The sequence below is a fragment of the Coregonus lavaretus genome (assembly GCF_964263955.1).
Source record: "Coregonus lavaretus genome assembly, chromosome: 25".
NCBI classification, from domain to species: Eukaryota; Metazoa; Chordata; class Actinopteri; order Salmoniformes; family Salmonidae; genus Coregonus; species Coregonus lavaretus.
The window spans coordinates 43,141,676-43,163,664 of record NC_140012.1 but is presented as its reverse complement, the minus strand read 5'-3'; the positions used below and the strand labels follow the sequence as shown (position 1 = coordinate 43,163,664).

General features: G+C 43.0%; 1 pseudogene across 1 annotated transcript in view; it reads left to right on the top strand.

Annotated features, from left to right (window-relative positions):
* Nucleotides 1–20,998, top strand: part of LOC311100928 (cadherin-related family member 1a-like) — a 23,472-nt pseudogene extending 2,474 nt beyond the window's left edge. The window contains exons 4-9 of the transcript in view: nucleotides 2,122–2,274; nucleotides 2,674–2,838; nucleotides 4,531–4,598; nucleotides 5,717–5,945; nucleotides 10,536–10,790; nucleotides 20,378–20,998. The product of the transcript in view is annotated as a cadherin-related family member 1a-like (transcript). The remainder of the gene's footprint in view (nucleotides 1–2,121; nucleotides 2,275–2,673; nucleotides 2,839–4,530; nucleotides 4,599–5,716; nucleotides 5,946–10,535; nucleotides 10,791–20,377) is intronic.
* The last annotated feature ends 991 nt before the right edge of the window (nucleotides 20,999–21,989 follow it).

Here is a 21,989-nt window from a genome sequence, read left to right as displayed (position 1 = left end):
CAAGATATCACTCCATTACCCTATCATACTATACACCCCATGTACCCTATCATACTATATCACACTATTACCCTATCATACTATATCACCCCCATTACTCTATCACACTGTATCACCCCCATTACCCTATCACACGATATCACACCATTACCCTATCACACTATATCACCCCATTACCCTATCATACGATATCACCTCATTACCCTATCACACTGTATCACCCCCATTACCCTATCACACTGTATCACCCCCATTACCTATCACACTATACACCCCATTACCCTATCATACTATATCACCCAATTACCCTATCATACTATATCACCCCATTACCCTATCACACTGTATCACCCCCATTACCCTATCATACGATATCACATCATTACCCTATCACACTGTATCACCCCCATTACCCTATCACACTGTATCACCCCCATTACCCTATCACACTATATCACCCCATTACCCTATCACACTATATCACCCCATTACCCTATCACACTATATCACCCCATTACCCTATCATACTATATCACCCCCATTACCCTATCACACTCTATCACCCCCATTACCCTATCACAAGATATCACTCCATTACCCTATCATAACTATATCACCCCATTACCCTATCACACTATATCACCACATTACCCTATCATACTATATCACCCCATTACCCTATCACACTATATCACCCCCATTACCCTATCACACGATATCACCCATTACCCTATCACACTATATCACCCATTACCCTATCACACTATATCACCCCATTACCCTATCATACTATATCACACTATTACCCTATCATACTATATCACCCATTACCCTATCATACTATATCACCCAATTACCCTATCATACTATATCACCCATTACCCTATCACACTGTATCACCCCCATTACCCTATCATACGATATCACCCCATACCCTATCACACTGTATCACCCCCATTACTCTATCACACTGTATCACCCCCATTACCCTATCACACTATATCACCCCATTACCCTATCACACTATATCACCCCATTACCCTATCACACTATACCACCCATTACCCAATCACACTATATCACCCCCATTACCCTATCATACTATATCACCCCATTACCCTATCATACTATATCACCCCCATTACCCTATCATACAATATCACCCCATTACCCTATCACACTATATCACCCCCATTACCCTATTATACTATATCACCCCCATTACCCTATCATACTATATCACCCCATTACCCTATCACACTATATCACCCCCATTACCCTATCATACAATATCACTCCATTACCCTATCACACTATATCACCCCCATTACCCTATCACACTATATCACCCCCATTACCCTATCACACTATATCACCCCATTACCCTATCACACTATATCACCCCCATTACCCTATCACACTGTATCACCCCCATTACCCTATCACACTATATCACCCCCATTACCCTATCACACTATATCACCCCATTACCCTATCATACTATATCACCCCCATTACCCTATCATCCAATATCACCCCATTACCCTATCACACTATATCACCCCCATTACCCTATCACACTATATCACCCCATTACCCTATCACACTATATCACCCCCATTACCCTATCATACAATATCACTCCATTACCCTATCACACTATATCACCCCCATTACCCTATCACACGATATCACCCCATTACCCTATCACACTATATCACCCCCATTACCCTATCACACTATATCACCCCATTACCCTATCACACTATATCACCCCCATTACCCTATCACACTATATCACCCCCATTACCCTATCACACTATATCACCCCCATTACCCTATCATACAATATCACCCTATTACCCTATCACACTGTATCACCCCCATTACCCTATCACTCTATATCACCCCCATTACCCATCATAATCCCCTATTCAGCTAATCATTATCATCATGTCAATGTTCCCAGAAAACACTTGTATCCATTGACAGTTTTCCCCCCTCAGCCCATTGGCTAAATTTAAGTTACTGTTGTCAGACAGAGGTCAGAGGTCCTGGTATTTGCCATGAATGTTGTCATCGATGGCAGCCTCATGTAGGTGTGTGTGTTTTCTCTGACAGGGGGCGAATGCTAAATTTATACTGAGATTGGTGGGGCCTGGTCGTGTACTCAGAGTGGTGCCCCAGACGGTCCTCAATGAAGCACAGGTCACCATCATCGTTGAAGACTCTGATGCCATCGACTACGAAAAAGGCAAATCCTTAACATTCAAGGTATTTCAGACCGTCTTCAGCTGCACTTATGACTAACTGGAATATCAAATATTTGATCCTAGGAGGGACAATGTAAAACGGATTTGGTTTTACTTTATTATAAAATGGTACTGAAATTACCAGGTATTTATACTGTAAGAAATTACAATGGTAATTATACAGTCATAACCTATGAGTTACTTAATATAATCTAATAATACGTTAGCAGACTTTTATCCAAAGTGACTTACAGTAATGCTTGCATATCTTTTTTTCAAATGTTTGGTCCCACAGGGAGTCCAACCCACAACCCTGGCATTGCAATCGCCATGCTCATTCCATAATATATATTTTGTTACTATAGTACAACAGCAGACATAGTATTTGATGGATTTGACATGTATTTTTCCTCCACCACAGTTGCTAGCGGTGGAGATTGACACCCCTGAGAGGTTCAGTGCGACGGCTGAAATTGTGATTCATCTTTTGGACACCAACGACAACACTCCCAGGTTCACCTCTGAGTATTACATCGCACGTATCCCGGAAAACTCCCCCGGAGGCTCCAACGTAGTGTCTGTCACCGTGAGTACATCTGGATTATTCAACTCTACTCAAACACCACTACCAGCAAAACATGATTATGTAATCTCCCAACAATAATCCACCGATAGATGGATATTAATGGTTAGGGTTAATTGGAAGCTGAAAGGAAGCAGGGATTTCCAGCTTGGAGGATTTCCACAACATGTGATATTTTGCCAGGAGAGAGAGGTAACACTTGGAGGATTTACCTGCAGCATAGTGTCACTGAATGTTGATATTGATCAGTAGTGACATCCTATGTTCTCCATACAGTACTCAACTAGCTGTTTTAAGATGAATGCACTGACTGTAAGTCGATCTAGATAAGAGCATCTGCTAGATGACTCAAATGTAAACATAAACTATGTAACCAGATTCATTCCAAAAGAAATACAAATAAAAGTATTGAAACAACAATGATAACAATGTTGAAATAAAGTTAATATTGGACTATTATTTATTTTGTCATGAATCTGCTTCCATACCAGTGGTATTTATACTGGCATATTACTAGTAGAAAATGTTCAGCAGGAATTCGAGTTGGTGAGATGGAAACAATCCTTTGGGGGGTTAATCATATTGGCCTTTACCCTGTGGCTGTGTGCTATTCACCCCAGGGAATGGGATAGAGCCTAGTAGACAGCCCCTGCCGGGGTGAAATCCCCCAAACGTTGTGTATGAGCTTAGAGTAACATCCTCCCTAGTGGGTTATCCTCAGACTGTTCCAATCAGCTAATGGTTAGTCATTGTATGACCTTCTCTCAGGAGTTGAGTCCCAATGGACTCCCTACTCAACAATATTGTCCACAAAAAATAAATGTTTAATAATATTAATATGGACATTGTTGTTATTATTATTATTGATATTGATAATAATAATATAATTAAATGGATACCATAATATGGTTATGTATTAATTATGGATAAATCAAATGTTTGATAAGTGTTTATTTCCGGTCCGATTACATTATATTTGAAGAGGCCGGAAATGCTTGTGAGCTTGACGTGCATAAGTACCAACATTCTAACTCCTCTCCTCTATGTTCCGTTCCAGTATTCTACCAGCATTCTAACTTCTACTGTATCCTCTATGTTCCGTTCCAGTATTCTACCAGCATTCTAACTTCTACTGTATCCTCTATGTTCCGTTCCAGTATTCTACCAGCATTCTAACTTCTACTGTATCCTCTATGTTCCGTTCCAGTATTCTACCAGCATTCTAACTTCTACTGTATCCTCTATGTTCCGTTCCAGTATTCTACCAGCATTCTAACTTCTACTGTATCCTCTATGTTCCGTTCCAGTATTCTACCAGCATTCTAACTTTACTGTATCCTCTATGTTCCGTTCCAGTATTCTACCAGCATTCTAACTTCTACTGTATCCTCTATGTTCCGTTCCAGTATTCTACCAGCATTCTAACTTCTACTGTATCCTCTATGTTCCGTTCCAGTATTCTACCAGCATTCTAACTTCTACTGTATCCTCTATGTTCCGTTCCAGTATTCTACCAGCATTCTAACTTCTACTGTATCCTCTATGTTCCGTTCCAGTATTCTACCAGCATTCTAACTTCTACTGTATCCTCTATGTTCCGTTCCAGTATTCTACCAGCATTCTAACTTCTATCCTCTAGTCTACTCTATGTTCCGTTCCAGTATTCTAACTCCCTTTCTCTCGGTTGCGTTCCAGGCCAATGATCCAGACTCTGGCCTTTGGGGTGAAGTCAAGTACTCCATCTATGGATCCAGATCTGATTTGTAAGTACAGTACAGTCCTGCCAATACCAATGACTGTTGGACATGATCATCTGTGTAAAATCTCTTCCTCGGTTGATGTGGAGCCAGTTGAACAGACCAAAATCAGCAAAAATTATCACTTATACAATATCATTATTTGTAATGTCCGGTTATCCATTGGGACAGATGATTCTTTATATGGGGTCATTACATAACATCATCACTTATGCAATATAATTATTTGTAATGTCTGGTTATGCGTTGGGACAGACGAGTCTTTATATTGGGTCATTACATAACATCCCTTTTTTTTTTACCCTTTAGTGTGTGTACATTACTGTATTTATACGTGGGATATTGTTTTTCAACAGGAAAAGTAAAAAAAAAAAAAATGGAGTCTGTTTTTAAGAAATCGCTCAACTTAGATTCTTCCCCTTTGATTGGAAGATGGGAACAGCAAGTATCCCAGTATATTGGATCTGCTGGTAGATGGTAGCTCCTCTCTGTCCTGTAACAGCTTACTCTAAAATGGCAGCATGATACTGACTGGTTAATCTCGTAATTGGATTGTAGGGTAAGAAATAGCCTGCCAGGACTGGATGTCTCATGTAGAGAGGGACAATTAACATGCAATGTGACAGCTGGAGCTCTGCTATGGAAAGCAAGGCAGGCAGGCAGGCTGCAATACAGGCAGTACATTGAAAAAACAAAGTGTCAATTTATCTTCCAGTTTTGCTTGCCATCTTGACACGGGAAGTCAAATTATAAATGTGTGAAAGTTTACAAGTTGCTTAGTATTTGTTATTTTTCACAGGGAATATGTTTTTAAAAAGAAAATGATGGAAAATGGCTGAATATGTGCCACTTTAACATAACAGCCAATATACTGCCATACTGTCAATATACTGCCAATATACTACTAATATACTGTCAATATGCTGCCAATATATTACCAATATACTCCTAAAATACTACCAATATAATGCTAACATACAGCCAACATACAGCCAATATACTGTCAATATACTGCCAATATACTACTTATATACTACTAATATACTGTCAATATACTGCCAATATACTACTAATATACTGTCAACATACTGCCAATTTAATGCTCTCTCTGTTGTGTTTTCCAGATTTCTCATCCACCCGTCCTCAGGCATCATCTACACCCAGGACTGGGCCACTCTGGATGCTGAGGTCAAGTCCAAGTACAACTTCTACGTAAAGGCAGAGGACACAGAGGGCAAGTACAGCCTGGCGGAGGTGTTTGTCACTGTCCTGGACGTCAACGACCATGTTCCAGAGTTCGATAACAGCCTTGTGGAGAGGACCATGGTCATCGGCGCACCTGTTAGAGTAGAGGTACGTGCAGTAGCCATACGATGAGATGAGAGTGGCCTCCCGAGTGGCGCAGCCGTCTAAGGCACTGCATCGCAGTGCTAGAGGCGTCACTACAGATCCGGGTTCGATCCCGGGGTGTATCACAACCGGCCGTGATCGGGAGTCCCATGGGGCGGCGCACAATTGGCCCAGTGTCGTCCGTGTTAGGGGAGGGTTTGGCCCGGGGGGGGGGGGCTTTACTTGGCTCATCACGCTCTAGCGACTCCTTGTGGCGGGCCGGGCACCTACAGGCTGACTTCGGTCGTCAGTTGAACAGTGTTTCCTCCGACACATTGGTGCGGCTAGCTTCCGGGTAAAGTGGGCGGGTTTTAAGAAGCACGGTTTGGCGGGTCATGTTTCGGAGGACGCATGACTCGACCTTCGCCTCCCGAGCCCGTTGGGGAGTTGCAGCGATGAGACGAGATCGTAATGGAGGAGAAAAAGGGGGTAAAAAATATACAGTACGAGTCAAAAGTTTGGACACACGTACTCATTCAAGGGTTTTTCTTTATTTTTACTATTTTTTACATTGTAGAATAATAGTGAAGACATCAAAACTATGAAATAACACATATGGAATCATGTAGTAACCAGAAAAGTGTTAAACAAATCAAAATTCTTCAAATAACCACCCTTTGCCTTGATGACATCTTTTCACACTCCTGGCATTCTATCAACCGGCTTCACCTAGAATGCTTTTCCAAAAGTTTTGAAGGAGTTCCCACATATGCTGAGCACTTGTTGGCTGCTTTTCCTTCACTCTGCCCTCCAACTCATCCTAAAACATCTCAATTGGGTTGAGGTCGGGGGATTGTGGAGCACTCTATCACTCTCCTTCTTGGTAAAATAGCCCTTACACAGCCTGGAGGTGTGTTGGGTCATTGTCCTGTTGAAAAACAAATGATAGTCCCACTAAGCCCAAACCAGATGGGATGGCGTATCGCTGCAGAATGCTGTGGTAGCCATGCTGGTTAACTGAGCCTTGAATTCTAAATAAATCACAGACAGTGTCACCAGCAAAGCACCCCCACACCATAACACCTCCTCCTCCATGCTTTACGGTGGGAACTATACATGCAGAGATCATCTGTTCACCCACACCGGGTCACACAAAGACACAGAGGTTGGATCCAAAAATCTCCAATTTGGACTCCAGACCAAGGACACATTTCCACCGGTCTAATGTCCATTGCTCGTGTTTCTTGGCCCAAGCAGGTCTCTTCTTCTTATTGGTGTGCTTTAGTAGTGGTTTCTTTTCAGCAATTCGACCATGAATGCCTGATTCACACAGTCCCCTCTGAACGGTTGATGTTGAATTGTGTCTGTGACTTGAACTCTGTGAAGCATTTATTTGGGCTGCAATTTCTGAGGCTGGTAAATCTAATGAACTTATCGTCTGCAGCAGAGGTAACTCTGGATCTTCCCATCCTGTGGCGGTCCTCATGAGAGCCAGTTTCACCATAGCGCTTGATGGTTTTTGCGACTGCACTTAAAAAAACTGTCAAAGTTCTTGAAATGTTCCGTATTGACTGACCTTTATGTCTTAAAGTAATGATGGACTGTCATTTCTCTTTGCTTATTTGAGCTGTTCTTGCCATAATATGGACTTGGTCTTTTACGAAATAGGGCTATCTTCTTTTATCCTTAATGGATGTACAGTGAGGGAAAATAGTATTTGATCCCCTGCTGATTTTGTACGTTTGCCCACTGACAAAGACATGATCAGTCTATAATTTTAATGGTAGGTTTATTTGAACAGTGAGAGACAGAATAACAACATAGAAATCCAGAAAAACGCATGTCAAAAATGCTATAAATTGATTTGCATTTTAATGAGGAAAATAAGTATTTGACCCCTCTGCTAAATATGACTTAGTACTTGGTGGCAAAACCCTTGTTGGCAATCACGGAGGTCAGACGTTTCTTGTAGTTGGCCACCAGGTTTGCACACATCTCAGGAGGGATTTTGTCCCACTCCTCTTTGCAGATCTTCTCCAAGTCATTAAGGTTTCGAGCCTGACGTTTGGCAACTCGAACCTTCAGCTCCCTCCACAGATTTTATATGGGATTAAGGTCTGGAGACTGGCTAGGCCACTCCAGGACCTTTAATATGCTTCTTCTTGAGCCACTCCTTTGTTGCCTTGGCCGTGTGTTTTGGGTCATTGTCATGCTGGAATACCCACCCACGACCCATTTTCAATGCCCTGGCTGAGGGAAGGAGGTTCTCAACCAAGATTTGACGGTACACGGCCCCGTCCATCGTCCCTTTGATGCGGTGAAGTTGTCCTGTCCCCTTAGCAGAAAAACACCCCCAAAGCATAATGTTTCCACCTCCATGTTTGACGGTGGGGAGGGTGTTCTTGGGGTCATAGGCAGCATTCCTCCTCCTCCAAACACGGCGAGTTGAGTTGATGCCAAAGAGCTTGATTTTGGTCTCATCTGACCACAACACTTTCACCCAATTCTCCTCTGAATCATTCAGATGTTCATTGGCAAACTTCAGACGGGCATGTATATGTGCTTTCTTGAGCAGGGGGACCTTGCGGGCGCTGCAGGATTTCAGTCCTTCACGGTGTAGTGTGTTACCAATTGTTTTCTTGGTGACTATGGTCCCAGCTGCCTTGAGATCGTTGACAAGATCCTCCCGTGGAGTTCTGGGCTGATTCTTCACCGTTCTCATGATCATTGCAACTCCACGAGGTGAGATCTTGCATGGAGCCCCAGGCCGAGGGAGATTGACAGTTATTTGTCACCTTCTCACCAAGCTGCTTGGCGATGGTCTTGTAGCCCATTCCATCCTTGTGTAGGTCTACAATCTTGTCCCTGACATCCTTGGAGAGCTCTTTGGTCTTGGCCATGGTGGAGAGTTTGGAATCTGATTGATTGATTGCTTCTGTGGACAGGTGTCTTTTATACAGGTGACAAACTGAGATTAGGAGCACTCCCTTTAAGAGTGTGCTCCTAATCTCAGCTCGTTACCTGTATAAAAGACACATGGGAGCCAGAAATCTTTCTGATTGAGAGGGGGTCAAATACTTATTTCCCTCAATAAAATGCAAATCAATTTCTAACATTTTTGACATGCGTTTTTCAGGATTTTTTTGTTGTTATTCTGTCTCTCACTGTTCAAATAAACCTACCATTAAAATTATAGACTGATCATTTCATTGTCAGTGGGCAAACGTACAAAATCAGCAGGTGATCAAATACATTTCCCACTCACTGTATGTACAGTAGCCATAAGATAAGATGTGAGTACTTTATAGATCCCTAAAGGAGGTATGTACAGTAGCCATAAGATAAGATGAGAGTACTTTATAGATCCCTAAAGGAGGTATGTACAGTAGCCATGTGGTGTGTAGAGGTGTACCCTAGGGGTGTAACAGTTCACTGGCCATCGGTCCGGTTTGGTCCTAGTAAACACTGTATGAATCGTTACAACCCTAGTAAACACTGTATGAATCGTTACAACCCTAGTAAACACTGTATGAATCGATACAACCCTAGTAAACACTGTATGAATCGTTACAACCCTAGTAAACACTGTATGAATCGTTACAACCTTAGTAAACACTGTATCAATCGTTACAACCCTAGTAAATACTGTATGAATCGTTACAACCCTAGTAAACACTGTATGAATCGTTACAACCCTAGTAAACACTGTATCAATCGTTACAACCCTAGTAAACACTGTATGAATCGTTACAACCCTAGTAAACACTGTATGAATCGTTACAACCCTAGTAAACACTTTATGAATCGTTACAACCCTAGTAAACACTGTATGAATCGTTACAACCCTAGTAAACACTGTATGAATCGTTACAACCCTAGTAAACACTATATGAATCGTTACAACCCTAGTAAACACTGTATGAATCGATACAACCCTAGTAAACACTGTATGAATCGTTACAACCCTAGTAAACACTGTATGAATCGTTACAACCCTAGTAAACACTTTATGAATCGTTACAACCCTAGTAAACACTGTATGAATCGTTACAACCCTAGTAAACACTTTATGAATCGATACAACCCTAGTAAACACTTTATGAATCGTTACAACTCTAGTAAACACTGTATGAATCGTTACAACCCTAGTAAACACTGTATGAATCGTTACAACCCTAGTAAACACTGTATGAATCGTTACAACCCTAGTAAACACTTTATGAATCGTTACAACTCTAGTAAACACTGTATGAATCGATACAACCCTAGTAAACACTTTATGAATCGTTACAACTCTAGTAAACACTGTATGAATCGATACAACCCTGGTTAACACTGTATGTTGTATTTTTGTCTTTCTTGGATGATAATTACCTGAAGTGTAAAATCTGAGCGTATCCAGAACCTCTTCAGTATATATATAAAGTACCAGTCAAAAGTTTGGACAAACCTACTCATTCCAGGGTTTTTCTTTATTTTTATGATTTTCTACATTGTAGAATAATAGTGAAGACATCAAAACTATGAAATAACACATATGGAATCATGTAGTAACCAATAAAGTGTATTTACATAATGTGTTTGGTTTTGCTGCTTTTTCGTTCTTTCATTCAGGCAATAGATGCCGATGCAGGGTCGCCCAATAACATTATTGAGTATTCCATCATGCAAGCTGACCCGGACAACATCTTCGACATCAACGCGGAGACGGGAGAGATCAAGCTGAAGTCCTACATCAAGTCCATGGATATAGTGCAGAGCATCACCAAGCAGAAGGACTGCAGGTGGTCTCTGGTGGTCCAAGCCCGGGACCGAGGATCTCCGTCCTTCAGCACTACCGCCGTGGTCAACATCGACATCACTGAGGCGGTAAGTTCAATGTTTCCTGACCTTAACCCTAACTGTAGAGTTATAACCCTAACCCTAATCTAACCCTAACTGCCTCACTGCCTAACCCTAATGCTAACCACCTAACCCTAATGCTAACCAACTAACCCTAACTGCCTCACTGCCTAAACCTAATCTAACGACCTAACCCTAGTGCTAACCACCTAACCATAATACTAACCACCTAACCCTAACGCTAACCACCTAATCCTAACCCTAATCTAACCCTAATTGCCTCACTGCCTAAACCTAATGCTAATCACCTAACCCTAATGCTAACCACCTAACCCTAATGCTAACCACCTAACAATAATGCTAACCAGCTAACCCTAACTGCCTCACTGCCTAAACCTAATCTAACCACCTAACCCTAATGCTAACCACCTAACCATAACACTAACAACCTAACCCTAACGCTAACCACCTAACCCTAACCCTAATCTAACCCTAACTGCCTCACTGCCTAAACCTAATGCTAATCACCTAACCCTAACGCTAACCACCTAACCCTAACGCTAACCACCTAACCCTAACGCTAACCATCTAACCCTAACACTAACCACCTAACCCTAACCCTAATCTAACCCTAACTGCCTCACTGCCTAAACCTAATGCTAATCACATAACCCTAATGCTAACCACCTATCCCTAACACCAACCACCTAACCCTAATGCTAACCACCTAACCTTAACGCTAACCACCTAACCCTAACGCTAACCACTTAACCCAAATGCTAACCACCTAACCCTAACGCTAACCACCTAACCCTAACGCTAACCACCTAACCCTAACGCTAACCACCTAACCCTAACGCTAACACCTAACCCTAACGCTAACCACCTAACCCTGACGCTAACCACCTAACCATAACACTAACCACCTAACGCTAACCACCTAACCCTAACCCTAATCTAACCCTAACTGCCTCACTGCCTAAACCTAATGCTAATGACCTAACACTAATGCTAACCACCTAACCCTAACCCTAACCCTAACGCTAACCACCTAACCCTAATGCTAATCACCTAACCCTCATGCTAACCACCTAATGCTAATTACCTAACCCTAATGCTAACCACCTAACCCTAACACTAACCACCTAACCCTAATGCTAACCACCTAACCCTAACGCTAACCACCTAACCCTAACGCTAACCACCTAACCCTAACGCAAATCACCTAACCCTAATGCTAACCACCTAACCCTAATGCTAACCACCTAACCCTAACGCTAACCACCTAACCCTAACCCTAATCTAACCCTAACTGCCTCACTGCCTAAATCTAATGCTAATCACATAACCATAATGCTAACCACCTAATCCTAACACTAACCACCTAACCCTAACGCTAACCACCTAACCCTAACGCTAACCACCTAACCCTAACGCTAACCACCTAACCCTAACACTAACCACCTAACCAAATGCTAACCACCTAACCATAACACTAACCACCTAACCCTAACGCTAACCACCTAACCCTAATCTAACCCTAACTGCCTCACTGCCTAAACCTAATGCTAAGCACCTAACCCTAATGCTAACCACCTAACCCTAACCCTAATCTAACCCTAACTGCCTCACTGCCTAAACCTAATGCTAATCACCTAACCCTAATGCTAACCACCTAACCCTAACGCTAACCACCTAACCCTAACGCTAATCACCTAACCCTAATGCTAACCACCTAACTCTAATTACCTAACCCTAATGCTAACCACCTAACACTAACCACCTAACCCTAACGCTAAACACCTAACCCTAACGCTAACCACCTAACCCTAACGCTAACCACCTAACCCTAACGCTAACCACCTAACCCTAACGCTAACCACCTAACCCTAACCCTAATCTAACCCTAACTGCCTCACTGCCTAAACCTAATGCTAATCACCTAACACTAATGCTAACCACCTAACCCTAACCCTAACGCTAACCACCTAACCCTAATGCTAACCACCTAACCCTAATGCTAACCACCTAACGCTAATTACCTAACCCTAATGCTAACCACCTAACCCTAACGCTAACCACCTAACCCTAATCTAACCCTAACTGCCTCACTGCCTAACCCTAACGCTAACCACCTAACCCTAACGCTAACCACCTAACCCTAACGCTAATCACCTAACCCTAATGCTAACCACCTAACCCTAATGCTAACCACCTAACCCTAACGCTAACCACCCAACCCTAACCCTAATCTAACCCTAACTGCCTCACTGCCTAAACCTAATGCTAATCACCTAACCCTAACGCTAACCACCTAACCCTAACGCTAACCACCTAACCCTAACGCTAACCATCTAACCCTAACACTAACCACCTAACCCTAACCCTAATCTAACCCTAACTGCCTCACTGCCTAAACCTAATGCTAATCACATAACCCTAATGCTAACCACCTATCCCTAACACCAACCACCTAACCCTAATGCTAACCACCTAACCTTAACGCTAACCACCTAACCCTAACGCTAACCACTTAACCCAAATGCTAACCACCTAACCCTAACGCTAACCACCTAACCCTAACGCTAACCACCTAACCCTAACGCTAACCACCTAACCCTAACGCTAACACCTAACCCTAACGCTAACCACCTAACCCTGACGCTAACCACCTAACCATAACACTAACCACCTAACGCTAACCACCTAACCCTAACCCTAATCTAACCCTAACTGCCTCACTGCCTAAACCTAATGCAAATGACCTAACACTAATGCTAACCACCTAACCCTAACCCTAACCCTAACGCTAACCACCTAACCCTAATGCTAATCACCTAACCCTCATGCTAACCACCTAATGCTAATTACCTAACCCTAATGCTAACCACCTAACCCTAACACTAACCACCTAACCCTAATGCTAACCACCTAACCCTAACGCTAACCACCTAACCCTAACGCTAACCACCTAACCCTAACGCAAATCACCTAACCCTAATGCTAACCACCTAACCCTAATGCTAACCACCTAACCCTAACGCTAACCACCTAACCCTAACCCTAATCTAACCCTAACTGCCTCACTGCCTAACTCTAATGCTAATCACATAACCATAATGCTAACCACCTAATCCTAACACTAACCACCTAACCCTAACGCTAACCACCTAACCCTAACGCTAACCACCTAACCCTAACGCTAACCACCTAACCCTAACACTAACCACCTAACCAAATGCTAACCACCTAACCATAACACTAACCACCTAACCCTAACGCTAACCACCTAACCCTAATCTAACCCTAACTGCCTCACTGCCTAAACCTAATGCTAAGCACCTAACCCTAATGCTAACCACCTAACCCTAACCCTAATCTAACCCTAACTGCCTCACTGCCTAAACCTAATGCTAATCACCTAACCCTAATGCTAACCACCTAACCCTAACGCTAACCACCTAACCCTAACGCTAATCACCTAACCCTAATGCTAACCACCTAACTCTAATTACCTAACCCTAATGCTAACCACCTAACACTAACCACCTAACCCTAACGCTAAACACCTAACCCTAACGCTAACCACCTAACCCTAACGCTAACCACCTAACCCTAACGCTAACCACCTAACCCTAACGCTAACCACCTAACCCTAACCCTAATCTAACCCTAACTGCCTCACTGCCTAAACCTAATGCTAATCACCTAACACTAATGCTAACCACCTAACCCTAACCCTAACGCTAACCACCTAACCCTAATGCTAACCACCTAACCCTAATGCTAACCACCTAACGCTAATTACCTAACCCTAATGCTAACCACCTAACCCTAACGCTAACCACCTAACCCTAATCTAACCCTAACTGCCTCACTGCCTAACCCTAACGCTAACCACCTAACCCTAACGCTAACCACCTAACCCTAACGCTAATCACCTAACCCTAATGCTAACCACCTAACCCTAATGCTAACCACCTAACCCTAACGCTAACCACCCAACCCTAACCCTAATCTAACCCTAACTGCCTCACTGCCTAAACCTAATGCTAATCACATAACCCTAACGCTAACCACCTAACCCTAGCGCTAACCACCTAACCTTAACACTAACCACCTAACCCTAATGCTAACCACCTAACCCTAATGCTAACCACCTAACCCTAATGCTAACCACCTAACCCTAACGCTAACCACCTAACCCTAACCCTAATCTAACCCTAACTGCCTCACTGCCTAAACCTAATGCTAACCACCTAAACCTAACACTAACCCCCTAACGCTAACCACCTAACCCTAACGCTAACCACCTAACCCTAATGCTAACCACCTAACACTAACGCTAACCACCTAACCCTAACGCTAACCACCTAACCCTAACGCTAACCACCTAACCCTAACGCTAACCACCTAACCCTAACACTAACCACCTAACCAAATGCTAACCACCTAACCCTAACACTAACCACCTAACCATAACACTAACCACCTAACCCTAACGCTAACCACCTAACCCTAATCTAACCCTAACTGCCTCACTGCCTAAACCTAATGCTAATCACCTAAACCTAATGCTAACCACCTAACCCTAACCCTAATCTAACCCTAACTGCCTCACTACCTAAACCTAATGCTAATCACCTAACCCTAATGCTAACCACCTAACCCTAACGCTAACCACTTAACCCCAACGCTAATCACCTAACCCTAATGCTAACCACCTAACGCTAATTACCTAACCCTAATGCTAACCACCTAACACTAACCACCTAACCCTAACCCTAACGCTAACCACCTAACCCTAATGCTAACCACCTAACCTTAACGCTAACCACCTAACCCTAACGCTAATCACCTAACCCTAATGCTAACCACCTAACCATAACGCTAACCACCCAACCCTAACCCTAATCTAACCCTAACTGCCTCACTGCCTAAACCTAATGCTAATCACATAACCCTAACGCTAACCACCTAACCCTAACGCTAACCACCTAACCTTAACACTAACCACCTAACCCTAATGCTAACCACCTAACCCTAATGCTAACCACCTAACCCTAATGCTAACCACCTAACCCTAACGCTAACCACCTAACCCTAACCCTAATCTAACCCTAACTGCCTCACTATCTAAACCTAATGCTAACCACCTAACCCTAACACTAACCCCCTAACGCTAACCACCTAACCCTAACCACCTAACCCTAACACTAACCCCCTAACGCTAACCACCTAACCCTAACGCTAACCACCTAACCCTAATGCTAACCACCTAACACTAACGCTAACCACTTAACCCCAACGCTAATCACCTAACCCTAATGCTAACCACCTAACGCTAATTACCTAACCCTAATGCTAACCACCTAACACTAACCACCTAACCCTAACCCTAACGCTAACCACCTAACCCTAATGCTAACCACCTAACCTTAACGCTAACCACCTAACCCTAACGCTAATCACCTAACCCTAATGCTAACCACCTAACCATAACGCTAACCACCCAACCCTAACCCTAATCTAACCCTAACTGCCTCACTGCCTAAACCTAATGCTAATCACATAACCCTAACGCTAACCACCTAACCTTAACACTAACCACCTAACCCTAATGCTAACCACCTAACCCTAATGCTAACCACCTAACCCTAATGCTAACCACCTAACCCTAACGCTAACCACCTAACCCTAACCCTAATCTAACCCTAACTGCCTCACTATCTAAACCTAATGCTAACCACCTAACCCTAACACTAACCCCCTAACGCTAACCACCTAACCCTAACGCTAACCACCTAACCCTAATGCTAACCACCTAACACTAACGCTAACCACCTAACCCTAATGCTAACCACCTAACCCTAACGCTAACCACCTAACCCTAACGCTAACCACCTAACCCAAATGCTAACCACCTAACCCTAACGCTAACCACCTAACCCTAACGCTAACCACCTAACCCAAATGCTAACCACCTAACCCTAACGCTAACCACCTAACCCTAACACTAACCACCTGCAGGCTTGCGTTGTTGTTATTATTAGTGGCTTCTGTAATTTTTTAATAGCGAGGAATATTTCACTTTCTCTGTTCATAGGAGTAACAACATGAATTTGTGCATTAAATAATAATACGGTGTGACTCGAGTTTCGCCATCAGCTGGAAGACGGTGTCCCTTTTTGGTCAGTGTCAGTCGAGGAAAGGGAGAGCGGCGTGATGAGAGGCGGAGCCTCAGTCTTCTGCTCTCTCCCTCCGCTGAGACCGACCATCAGATGCAGGCACCATCAGCCCCGTAAAAATAAAAAAACGAATTATTTAAATGTATGCTCACTCAGCTGTGCTTCACAAGTAATACAACAACGTATCTATTACCGGTGTGATCATATAGCCTACCTCAAATTTAGAAATATAATGTCCCGAACAACAACGCATTCATTGGCAGGGCAATTCAAGCAAAGCCAATATGCGGTGATAATGTACTGGGCCTATAGCTTACTGCACAAACCTCATTGCTACAGTACTGTTTTTAATTGGTTAATGTTGCATAGGCTAACATTTTTTTACGTCATTGTTATGAGAATTATTTAACAAACTATCTCAGTGTCTCTGTGCGTCTCCCAAAAGGTTGTAATGTTTTTGGATCAAGAAACGGACAGAGTCCCAGTTGCAATAGTCAGAGATCTTTATTCATTGAGAATTCTGCCACAAAATGGTCGTACAATATTTTTATACGCACACATCATAAGAAAATCCCACCCCTCTGTAGGCCGGCTGTAGTTTTCCACTTTAAAACTGATCTCCTGACCATCAGTTCACACACACACACACATACACACACACACATACATACACACACACACATACATACAAACACATATACACTCCCTGCATTCCTCAGTTATCGCTGTTCTCACAATATTCTGCACCATGTTTAACAGTTCTCCTTCTTCTTCGCCATCCGGTCTAACTCCTCCTCACGTTGCTAAATAGTAACACAATGTCATAATCTTTACTGGTCCTACACTCACACATTACCAGGTAGTAGATTCTAACACATCTCACACAGTTTCGGAGTATAATAATTAGTCACTACTAAGAAAGTACTAATCATACTTAAAACAAGAACATTTCACAACTATATTTAAGGGTGGAACATTTAGTCATTACTTTTAACCTGTATATATTTTAATTTCTATATCAGTCATGTTAAAAACATATCTGAGCGGTAGATCTCGGCTTGCATTTTCAAGTGATCTTGACTCAGGAAAGGTTGGTGACCACTGTTCTAGAGTTTCCCCTGTTAACACTACCAACGTTTCCCTTTACCGTGGCAAGTGTGATCGAATCAACATAATATTAGGTACTTTCATCGCAACATACCGAAACAAAACAAACTATGCAAGAGATTTTGTTGTAGGCAGAACGCATCAGAGTAGGATTCTATTGCATTGACATGCACTACTCAGCCCATACTTTACATAGACCGGTGTGGCATAACCAATCAGAGCTGCGGTAGGCCTGTATGCAAATAGATCATTGCCATATATGGATCTGTGCCATTTACTTTGAACTGGACTGTGTTAACAGCATGAGCGGTCGTGAGTAGATGCGCTTGTTTTGAGATCAAAGCGAGAGCTGCATGTAGCCACGTGTGCACATTTAGTTCATATTCTTTGCTAGTTAGTGAGTTATTAGCCCAGTTATAGATCATTTGTAGTCAGCAATAGAGGAATGATTGCTTCCTACAAGAGCACAACACGTATACATTTGTAGACATCTTTGAAAAGCTAGTCAGGTAAAGAGCTTTTTTTTGTCTTAAAGGGGCAGTGTTGTATTCTGATACAGGCTTGAATAAGCTAAGTAGCCAATAGGCAGAGGGTAGCATAATTTGTCTTGATTCTCTATAATAATGGTATGGGAATAATAATGTATTTTATTTTGTAAAGTGGTTTCTTGCATCAAACAACACAACAACATTTTCAGTCACCTCCTTGTCTGAAGGACAAGTGGATGAACAGGTTAATGTCAAGCCCTGCATGTTTTTTTTCAAAAGTCTAATGGAAAGTAGGCCTACATTGAACATCACACATTGGCTGCTAATGTAGGCTGAATGATAGAACAGCTATTTCCATGTTAGAATGTTGTTGGATGCATTTTCTCCATTGTTGTTGATGGTAGGCCACTCTGGTAGGCCTACATTATGATCAAATAGCCACAGTAGCCTACTTGGCCACTGTTAAAACTGTAACTTAAAGCGGGTACAGCCTCAGTGTTCACAGGAAACAGCCTCCGTGTTCACAGGAAACGCGCGCCGGAAGTTGCACAGAATTTTCACAATGTTCAAGTTTGCGCTCGGCAGACCTGGAATTTGCTACGTGGCAACAAAAAAAAACAATTGAGGGAACATTCCTCCTGACTACGGCTGTGTTGAGCATCGGCATCACTGGGTTGTAAGACTTTAAACCTGAGTTACCTAACCCTTACCTTAACTAACCCAAAACCTTCCCATAGCCTTCTAACCTTAACCCTTACCACAGCCATAGTATATTTTAAACAGTTTACTATACTAACTATGCTAACTATGCTATGCTAACTATGCTACACTAACAACAAACATGAAGTCATTTAATTCCAGGCCAGTGTCTATTTGAGCCCCTTTGTCAGAAGATCAGAGTAATCTCTATTTCTCATGTCAATTCTCATATCCGCTCATCCGGAGACCCCAGTAGCTCTCAATGCAGTGCTTTATGAACCTGTCACAGGAACTTCATCCACAACACAATCCTCATCAGAAACATGTCACTGCTAGTGATCAGATAGAACCGTTCTGATGAACCCGCCAGTAGAGCCTATGTTGTCATTTGGGTCATCTGAGCCTCTATCATCAACCCGGGATGAATGGGTGTTTGAGAATTTATCAGCGTCAAAGCACATATTATATAATATAAAATATGCCAGTTAACAGATGTTTCTATCCAAAGTGACTTACAGTACAGTGAGTACATACTATATTAGTGCATTTATGGGCTTCCTGTGGGAATTGAACCCCCAACCTTGGTGTTGCTGGCCCCCCCCATGCTTTTACCAACCGAGCCACACAGGACCGCTTGCAGTCATCGTGCTGCTAGTGTTATAGAGATGTCGTCTGTCTGGGGCTCCTCTGTCAGTTCTGCTAGTGTTATAGAGATGTCGTCTGTCCTCTGTCAGTTCTGCTAGTGTTATAGAGATGTCGTCTGTCTGGGGCTCCTCTGTCAGTTCTGCTAGTGTTATAGAGATGTCCTCTGTCCTCTGTCAGTTCTGCTAGTGTTATAGAGATGTCGTCTGTCCTCTGTCAGTTCTGCTAGTGTTATAGAGATGTCGTCTGTCCTCTGTCAGTTCTGCTAGTGTTATAGAGATGTCGTCTGTCCTCTGTCAGTTCTGCTAGTGTTATAGAGATGTCGTCTGTCTGGGGCTCCTCTGTCAGTGCTTGGCTCATTCATGTCTGACCTCTGACCTCATTGCTTGCCTACATGCTACGGACCAAAATGGTCAATGTTTAAAACATTTGATAATCTAGTCCCGTGGATGGGCGTGATTGAAAGTATTCTCTTTGTGCTCTTTTACAGACTCAACTCAAGGGGTCTATGGCAGCCTTTTTATTGCAAAGTAGGGACAACCCAATGAAGGCTCTAGGCATGGTCGCTGGCGTCATCAGCATATTGGTAGGGGTCACTGTCTTGATCTCCACGGCTATGTTCTTGCGCAACACAAAGTCCAACAGGATAATGCCGGCACGTCGCATCATCATCAGACGGAGACCGCCAAGGGACCGCAAGCCGTGGACTTTTAACGTCCCGTTCCGTGGTGGCGGAAATGACTCGTCGAACAAGTTCGTCGTAGCCGACCCGGAAGCAGGGAGTGTCAACCTCAACCCCAACAACAACAGCGGCCCCCAGTGCTCCAGGTCAAAGCCCAAGCCTTCGCCCCCTCGAGCTCCCTGCCTGCCCCCTCCATCCTGCCCCCCTCCGTCCTCCAACCCCAGACCCAGTGAGAGGCCCCGGCCCTGGGCAGAAGTGCCCACCGTCTCTGGGGCTCTGACCTCCAAGGGCTCCAGGAGATCCAGCCAGAGCAGGGAGATCCCCGTCAGCTCCGAGAGTTCTAGGATCCCCGTCAGCTCAGCCCTGGTCTCTGAACTCAAAATGAGGCTGGAGCAGAAAATCATTGAGAGCAACTCAAGCTATTATTGAACCTGAAAGTTGTGGTGTGCTGGCTCTCTAACCAATCTTTCAGTAATTGTCTGGACCGCTGAAGGGGTGCTCAGTCCTAGGATTGTAAAACTGCAATTGTAAAGGAAGGTTGAGGACAGCAGTTTTAATTTCCTTCTAAATGTTATTGATGACGCATTTTCAAAGCAAGTCCTTTGTCAAAGCAATGTTGCAACACATTTGACTGAACCTATTGAATCCAACCAGTTCTACGTGTGTTATTAAAGATGTTAACATAACGTTGGATAGTTGTATCCATGGACCTATGGACCCTGGTCAAAAATAGTGCACTATATAGGGAATAGGGTGCCATTTGGGACGCAGTCTCTGTCATCCAGCGTTAGAAATAACTAGAGACATTTCTGCTCTGCCATCTTGAGACGTGTAATGGGATCCTTGTTAGATAAGTCTCTGCATTGCTGCCACCTTGAGGGAAACAACATGTTAACAAGAGTGACTGAGGGGGAAATACTGGGCCATGTCTGAGCCAAGGATTACTGCGCATTTCTGTGTATACAGAACTGAACATATGTTCCTGATGTTTCCTGAACTGTTTTATTTTATTTGCTTAAGACCCTGCAATGTTTTCAAGAATAGTGCTTAAATATAGAATTAGGATTAATATGTAGGCTATGTTGCCACAGACAAATGTACTCATTTGTGCGTCAGAGCGATAATGCAGCTAACTGTATATAAAACAGCTATTAAATGAGAGATATTCTTGACAGGATAAATTCCATAGCTTAAAACATGAAGTGCTCATGGACCTGTGTAGTGACATTCTAACAGTGTCATATTTTGAGGTAGAGAAGTAGATGTTCTAGGATTATGACGCTCTTGTTTCAAATCACTAGCTTTTTTTTCTTTCTCTGTTTTTTTTTTTTTTCTTTCTTAAATGCTTTTACATTTCTAAAGGGGTCATCTTTTAATTGGGTGGGTTGGTGTTGGATTACTCATTTAAATGAAGGGATGT